The sequence below is a fragment of the Ischnura elegans genome, chromosome 8 (genome assembly GCF_921293095.1).
Source record: "Ischnura elegans chromosome 8, ioIscEleg1.1, whole genome shotgun sequence".
NCBI lineage: Eukaryota > Metazoa > Arthropoda > Insecta > Odonata > Coenagrionidae > Ischnura > Ischnura elegans.
This window is the reverse complement of record NC_060253.1, coordinates 23,484,315-23,492,616: the sequence shown is the minus strand read 5'-3', so window position 1 is coordinate 23,492,616 and position 8,302 is coordinate 23,484,315.

Genomic DNA, 8,302 nt, shown 5'->3' with positions numbered 1-8,302 from the left:
ACAGCGGTATGTCTTTTTTAAATGGCACCCTATATTTTTTATTCGGAAATCCATTTCCTCTCCTAAAGACTTGTTCAAAAATGTAGCACAGTGGACCATTAACATAAACATAGTGTTATGAAAAATGACCGACTCACTAGCGCTTAGTGCAGGCACGCGGGTATTGGAACTACTCCCCTTGCTGACGTTGACAGTGAACAAATGTTGAATTGCCGAATAAAAAATATAGGGTGCCATTTAAAAAAGACATACCACTGCTCATATCTTTGTAAATAACTAAGCTACAAGGAAGGCAATCATGCTGAATAATGTCCCCCTGACTGCTATTAAAACATTTGCTTGACATATTTTTGAATTTACATCTGGACAAAAAGTTATTTCGGGTGGTCAAGATAAATGGGACACCCTGTATACATATGCATATGTATATATTTCACCAATGTTCCTCGGATGACTCATCCATCGTCATCAGGGTGAATTAATAAATTTGAGCTTGTTAAGCCGTTTAGGTGTATCTATAAACAGTCATAACAATCAGGTCACTTATATTATTCCTAATTGAGCGGATGGACCTAAAAAATTTGGTTGAACTGGAGGAGTTTGAACGTTTTTTTTCTTTCCTTGGATAATCATAATGCAGTTAAATTATCAGAGTACAGAGAATAGTCTTACTTTTATATTTGCCTGTTTCTCAAATAAAATAATTGCATTCAGGAAATACTGACGCAAAATTTTCACATTTGAGATACCCATAGAGAAATGTTGACAGAGGTCTTGTAACTTTGAATTACAGCATGTTATTATCATCATTATTTGACGGTTCAGTTCCTGTCCCGTTTCGACCCCGGAATCCTAGAAGAAATTGCCAGTCTCCTGGTTTTTCAGGGTCCGGACAAACAGAATTTTACACACAACTCTGAGAAAACCCTCTGAGGCGGGACTCAAACACACGACCCAAGGATTAGAAGGCGAGGACTCACGCCACCGCTACCAGGAACGAGTAGGACGAATTATAATGGTGATGGTGTAATTTTTAAATCTTATCAGGAATGAATCAAAGTTTGTCAGCTATGTAATAATTTATTTACTTGCGATAGAGTGTTTCATCTTCTGGCTTTACCGCTTCACTATATCGAAACCGGTCGCAAGTAAATAAATTATTACGGAATTAGCAAAGCTACATTCTTTCCACATAGTTATGAAGGAGTCCTATGATAAATTCAAAGTTAAGTTCAAGAAGCAGAAAACAGACATTTTTAATAAATCCTTCGTACAAAGAGGAATAATGGAATGGAACGACCTACATGAAGATGCGAGCGTAAACTTAAAAGTAAGGTCTCCTAAGTCGTTGCATCGCCATTTGAAGCGCTAGGCGCAATTCACCAAAACCACCGCGTTCCTTGGTTCCTTCATTACCACACTCGACCGCCGCGAAGCATCGCCCATTGTTGGTATAGCAGCCGTCTCCATAGAGCTCCCCCTCACGTCTTTGTCACAGGTTTGAAATCCGGTTTGTCATACGATTTATGACCAGGAAAAAGGTGGCACCTATTGGTTGAGGTTTACGGTGAATATTTTATAGATGTTAAAAACGTTCGTAAGTGGTGCTACATTCTTCTTTTCGGCCGCGCAAACGTCCACTGCCAGGTGGCTACCCACACAGCTCACCGAAGACCACCAGAGGCAGCGTGTGGAATGTGTTGAAGACGATGTGCACTATTTTGAAGAGGGATGATTTTTTGGGCACTATCACCCAAGTTGCTCGCCCTGAACAAACTCCTAGGAGGAATGAAGTTCGCGATGGGATGCGAGGTGCAAGAGGAGATCAACGTCCATCTTAGCATCGGTATGACGACGGGATTTAAAAGTTCATCGTGCGAACGAGGAAAGTAATGGAGCGCCAGGGTGACTACATCGAAAATTGCTGAAACCACGAGTTTTTCAACTATGTAACCAACAATGTAAATAAACATCATATTCAATTTTTTTTAAATGGAGACCTTTCTTTTAAGGTTACCCTCTTTTTTTTAAAGATCTTCCCCGCAAATAATTACATTTTTTAAGAATAAGTGTTCGTCGATCCTTGGTTGATGACATTGTGGTTTATTATGGAGAGTTTGGAATTGGATTGATCTTCATTTGCTAGTTGTATGATACTAGAATTAATGTATTTTTAATACCACAGGTGTATTTTCAGCTCCTTCACTTTGTTATTAGATAGGTAGAATTGTCATTCATTTATTTTGATCTAATGCTGCCACCAGGCAATGGCCTACTTGCAGTAATATGTAATAAATAGAGTAACGCCTCAATCCTTTGCATTTCAGTTTTAAAGGATTAATAAGCCATCAAAAAATCCTTAATGCAACCGTCGAGAGGGTGGTACGCGTCGTTTTAAAGGGGATACTTTCTCGTCCAGGAGACATGCCCTTTAAGGGTCCCCCCGCCCTCCCTAAACCCTTAGGGAGGGAGGGTGTGTTTGTAGGCGCCTCGCCTGACCCCCCACCCCTTCCCTTTCATAGGCAAGGAAATGAATCCAGGGGGAAAATGTTAAGTGGACGAAAAGTATGGCTGTCTGTACGGGGCTGGGCGACGTTCCTGGGTGATCCGTGATTCCTGTGAATGGCCTCGCTTTGAAGTGAGATTGGTGCCCTCTCTCCCGGCATGCTAACGAGGTCTTCTCAACGCGAGGGGAGGAGGCCATATAATGTTACATCTCGGAAACTATCCTCGTAAACCGGGAGGTGGTCACAGATCTTACTTCACTATTTTCTTAATTAAGCTATCTACTACTCTGCAAGCCACCTCGATAGGCATGTTAAGTGTTAGGCAACCAGCTAATAACAAAAAATCAAAGAGGATACGTCTTCGTTTCTTCCTCCATGAATTTAAGTTGTTGAAGGATTCAAATGAAATAATTATGAGTGGAGCGTACCATTTCTCATAACTCTCTCGGAGAACATTGCCAATTAATATCTCTAAAAAATCTAATGAAAATATTGTTCCATTCCTGGCATAAATCCTGTCCCTCCCTATCATCAGTAAACTATTTAATACTCTTAATCATAGCTTTTCGAAACAGTCATTCCTGTATGGAATCGAAAGTTATAGAAATATAAGACAACAGTTATATCTGTATTGATAAACTATTTAATACTCTTAATCATAGCTTTTCGAAACAGTCATTTCTGCATGGAATCGAAAGTTATAGAAATATATGAAAACAGTTATATCTGTATTGAAGAGGGCCAAAGAAAACTGCTTGGTCTCCGGTTCGGTTATAAGTGACTACTGATTCCCACCCAGGATTTATTATTTTCATGCTGTCGTTAATACTATTTATTGTTCGGGGGAAAACAAGGTCCGTTAATATCTTTATATCACCTGTTGTAAGAGATTTCCCTTATTTTGTCGTTTCTGAAAGAATAATAGTAACAAGATATCGTTCTGTGAGTCACTTTGAAAGACATCCATCGGTTCTTAATAGCTAAAGCAATCTAAGCCTAACACGTAGCCCATGAGTTTTGGAGAAACGTTGATATTCGAAAATGGGATCATTCAATTTCTTTTTGTTCCAGATTTTGATCCAGATCGGAAAATATAGAGAACCATATTTTTCTATCGTTCAACCCGTGGCCAGTTTCTCGAACTTTTCGCTGAATATCGACGGCGTCGACCCTATCGCTGATGAGTTGATGACGTCAAGAGCTCATGACTACTGATCCATGCTTCCTAGCTATTGCTCTCTCCCTCGCATTTGTCTCGCGTAGTTCGTCTTTGTTTGCATTCTTTTGAGTAATTTCTTCCCTTAATGAAAGGCTCTCCCTGAATTAATATATATGAACCATAACTATAATGACGTCACCAACTCATGAAAAATGGGCGACAACTCTTACGCTTTCTTAATTTAAACTTAATTTGGCTGAAAGGCGAATATTTTTTATCGTAACTATCTTTCCCTTCAATTCACCGAATACTAAGAATGAATTGCAATTTCGGGTCTAAGTGAACGACCCACTTTTGCCCTCAGTCAAACCTGTTAGGTTTTTAGTTTTGAAAGCGCCTTCCTAGAGCTTGTAAAGAAAATTGTCGAGAAATTGTAAAAAAAAAGTTAGATTCCAACCTTCAAAGACACCTCTAGGACGGGAGGAGAAAAACAACCAATAAAAGAACTACAATTCGGTAATTTACAGCATGTTGCGTGGGGCCCTCAACGAATCGTTGCAGGAACTGCGAGGAAAAATACTTAAAATGCTGTCACAATAAAATTAGGTTGACATTGAAAACCTCTTTCTTGGGAATCGTCATTTGTGTCACGAAGCGGTGGATATTGCTAAAATGTTTACGAGGTGTGTTCAAAAAATATCGCGACTTTTGTGTTTTTTCAAAAATTATTTATTTATTTAAGAATATCTATTTTGTCCCCTTCAAAGTAATCCCTATGAGATATTATACACTTGTGCCAACGGTTTTTCCAATCTTCGAAGCACTTCAAAAAATCATTTTTTTTTAATCTTGTTCAGCTCCTCCTTCGATGCCGTCTTTATCTCGTCAATCGTAGAGTAACGTCGTCCTTTCATGGGTCTCTTCAGTTTAGGGAACAAGAAAAAGTCACAGGGGGCCAGATCTGGGGAATACGGTGGCTGCGGCATCATTAATGTGTTGTTTTTGGCCAAAAAGTCGCGCACAAGCAACGATGTGTGAGCAGGGGCGTTATCGTGGTGCAAAAGCCAATTTTTGTTCTTCCACAAATCCGGGCGTTTCTGGCGGATTGCATCGCGCAAATTGCGCATAACTTGCAGGTAATATTCCTTATTGACCGTTCTACCCTGTGGCAAGAACTCATAGATATTCATGAATAAATAAATAATTTTTGAAAAAAAAACAAAAGTCGCGATATTTTTTGAACACACCTCGTATATTGGCTGCAGACAGGGACGCCGACTTGAAAAAATATTGGGGGGGCCCAAACCGGGGACTTGCCCCGGGAAATTTTCTAAGTAGTGAGTTTTAAGTTTTTTAAGCATTTTAGAAGAGTCATATGATCAACATTAGAACCCTGATCACTCGAATCTCGATATCTGGACATTCTGGGGAAAATCGACAAGCCTGACACATTTTTTTTCACACCCATAACGGATTTTTGAGGGGGCTCGGGCCCCCTCAAGCCCCATGGAGTCGGCGCCTATGGCTGCAGAATATATTTTTAGCAGCAAAAAGAATGACTAGGAGGCTTAGGATAAGGCAGCGAAGGCGAGGTATTTTATAATGTTTAATGATGGAAGTGACATGTTATATAATGCAATTCAGCGATAAATTTATGAGAATTTATCGTACTTATTATTTCATAAACTTTAAGTTTAAATAACTTAGGCTGCAGATTGACACACGTGGTGCAAAATTTTGAGGAGATAAATTTCAGAATAGGTGTGATTATGAGTATTTTACTTTCCATGACTAAATTATATCATAAATTACACCATATTATAACATAAGAAATTGTAGCCAATAACTCATTCTGGAACGAAGCAATTTAACATTTTTTGTGCGACACCTATTTTCAATTATTTTTTCTTTCGTTTTGTACTTAAACCACCAAAGTTATGAAGGTAAAATAAGCGTACAACGTAATCAAATTCCCCACAGCATATGTTATTTTAATGTCTAATTATTTTGAAGTCGTTAGATGCACCAGCAAAAGTATTTTAATTGCCGAAGAATTACGTGATGCTATAACATTTACAGTTTCATGTATCTCAAGGTATTTACCCTATGTCATCTCATTGCAATAAATAAGCTCAAGTACGTTTTACCTCCTATACCACTCGTGATGACGTAACTGATCGTTGGGAAGGCCTTGTATCTCGGTTGTTACGATCCGGCGCAGAAATATTTCATCCTTAAATAAATTTCGAAGGAAATCGCGAACAGCAAAACGGGCGAACAGAGAGCGAATATTTTAAATACGAATTAATTTGGGAACCGCTAGTATCTTAGGAGGCTGCGCAATAGGCTTGGATTACTTGACCAATTAGGAACAGATGTCTTTCATAGAGGCACAGGAAACATGATTGAACCTTACTTGTTTCTGGGTCCGATAGAAACGACAAAATAAAGGAGATACTTTGCCGAACGGCAAGGTATAGGAATTCGAATTCCCGGAGTACGCACGTAACGAATAAAACCCCAGACCGAGATAGAATGGGATTTCGAAAAAGGTCCATTTAGATTTATTAAGATGAGTTTGAATTCTTCTTAAAATCGATAGTGAAAACTATTCCCTTAATGTTGCTTAGTGCAAAATTACGAGGGCAGTTTTTTTCAACCTCCGATCGGTCATGGTGAGAAGACGAAGTGATTGATTAAAAATTATTTCATTGGTAAATATTGAGCACATTTGTAATGTCCATTCGACATAATGACCTCGGCGAATGAGGAGTTGGTCGTGCCTGTGAACAAGCTTTACTATACCTTCTTCATAGGATTTTGACTTCCAATGAATTTCGCCTTTGTCCTGAAGCTTATCGTCCGTTTGAAAACGCTTTCCTCTTAGTCTTATCTTCATTTCAGCGTAAAGATGGAAGTTACACGGCAATAGGTCGGCATAACACGGTGGGTGATCGAAAATGTCCGTTTGAAATTGCTCAAGGAGCAGTTGGGCTGCATCAGCTCTTACGGGAGGTGTCAAGGATCGAAACACTTCCAGAAGTCAGCATGTCTCCTCTTTTGTTTTTAATGGGAATGGACGAAATGTTTCACACACTAGCCACAGTGCATTAAAAAATTATCTTTTATCGGCGTAAAGCTCAAGGCATGTCAACAATGAAGCCATTCGGCGAGTTTTCTGGCTGTCGCTCCGCAGTGCACTCTTTCGGTGGCTACGACTCTTGGCGGGAGAATTAATTGAGGCAGTGTAATAAATGAGATTGCCACTAGCCTTAAACTAACAACTTAGGTCAGAAATGACTTGAACGTGTGGTGCGGAGGATGTGCAGATGCCACTTACCAGATGTCACTTGATTGGTGTTTTTGCTGAGCATTCGGATGTTGAAAAAAAAGCCCTCGTATCTAGATTACACAAGTAAATTTCTTCAGGTTGCTATGATCATAATCAGTGGCACAGCGAGGGAGAGAGGGTGTTGGGGGATGAACCCCTCCTCCCCAGAACTAAGAACTTTTTAAAAGTTTAATCCATTTTACTTAATTGGATTATTATTACTTACAGAATAGTGTAAATATTAATTAAATATCCCTCCGAAAGCCGTAAAACTCACCATTTTGAACCATTTATCTTGCAATTTTTCTGAAGAAAAGGCCCCGCACCTCCCGCTTACCCTGGCGGGTATTCCACACCCCCAGACACCCCAGTATTCGTTGTGTCTAAACCCCCCCCCCCCCAGCCTTAATTCCTAGCTGCGCCCATGATCATTAGGCCGGCCCTTATTTTTCAGAATTGAGAAAAGTTATGTTTTCCTAGTCTCAAAATGATCCAAATGAGGTTCATATTCACGTGTTAAAATTTGGTTACTTTAAAATAACGGCAACCCGTGCCCCAAGGGCCCTAAGTACTAAGGACCCTCAATTGAGATTTTTGAGGCCGAAAAAGTGCTAATTCTATGTAAAACGTAAAAGTAAAGCCCTTTAGGGCCGATTTTTTGTTTGTTTTGACCTATCTCTAAGCGTTTACGAGATATTGTCCGTCGTAATGCAATCCACCCCCAAGGGCGCTACCCCGCACCGCGGCGCCGCTGAGGTACGGCCCGCACCACTTACTAGAGACTTCCCCTCCACCCCCTCCCCTCCCTCGGCACAGACTTTGCTCCTGCTGGCAATATTTGCATGCTAGTGGTGCAGAATTGAAAAGTTCCTCTTGTGTCATGATTTATGTTTTTAAAGCATACAATGTCTATCTTAACCCTTCAACGCTGTCCTATGTACTGTGCACCGACCCCTTAAACCTTAGTTTGTTGTCACCATACGACCGCGCACAATTACCGCATGCTTTTTTCAAAAGTGCTCTTTATGTACAAAATTTTATAAGTATTTGATACAATTGTGTTGATAGAAATATTCTATGAAGAAGAAACGAGGCAGTCAGTTCACATTTGTAGATCAATGTGGAGAGATAGTTAGTTCTTATTTATAGTGCGCAAAGGATAGAATGTGCTAAGTTTTTTTAGGATATACGGAGAAAAGTGGTGAAAAAAATAGTTTATCATGAACAAACGTGGCGTTCATTTTAAGAATAGGCCAACAAGAAAAAGTATGAAATTAAGACGAAATTCGCACATTGAAGTGGTTG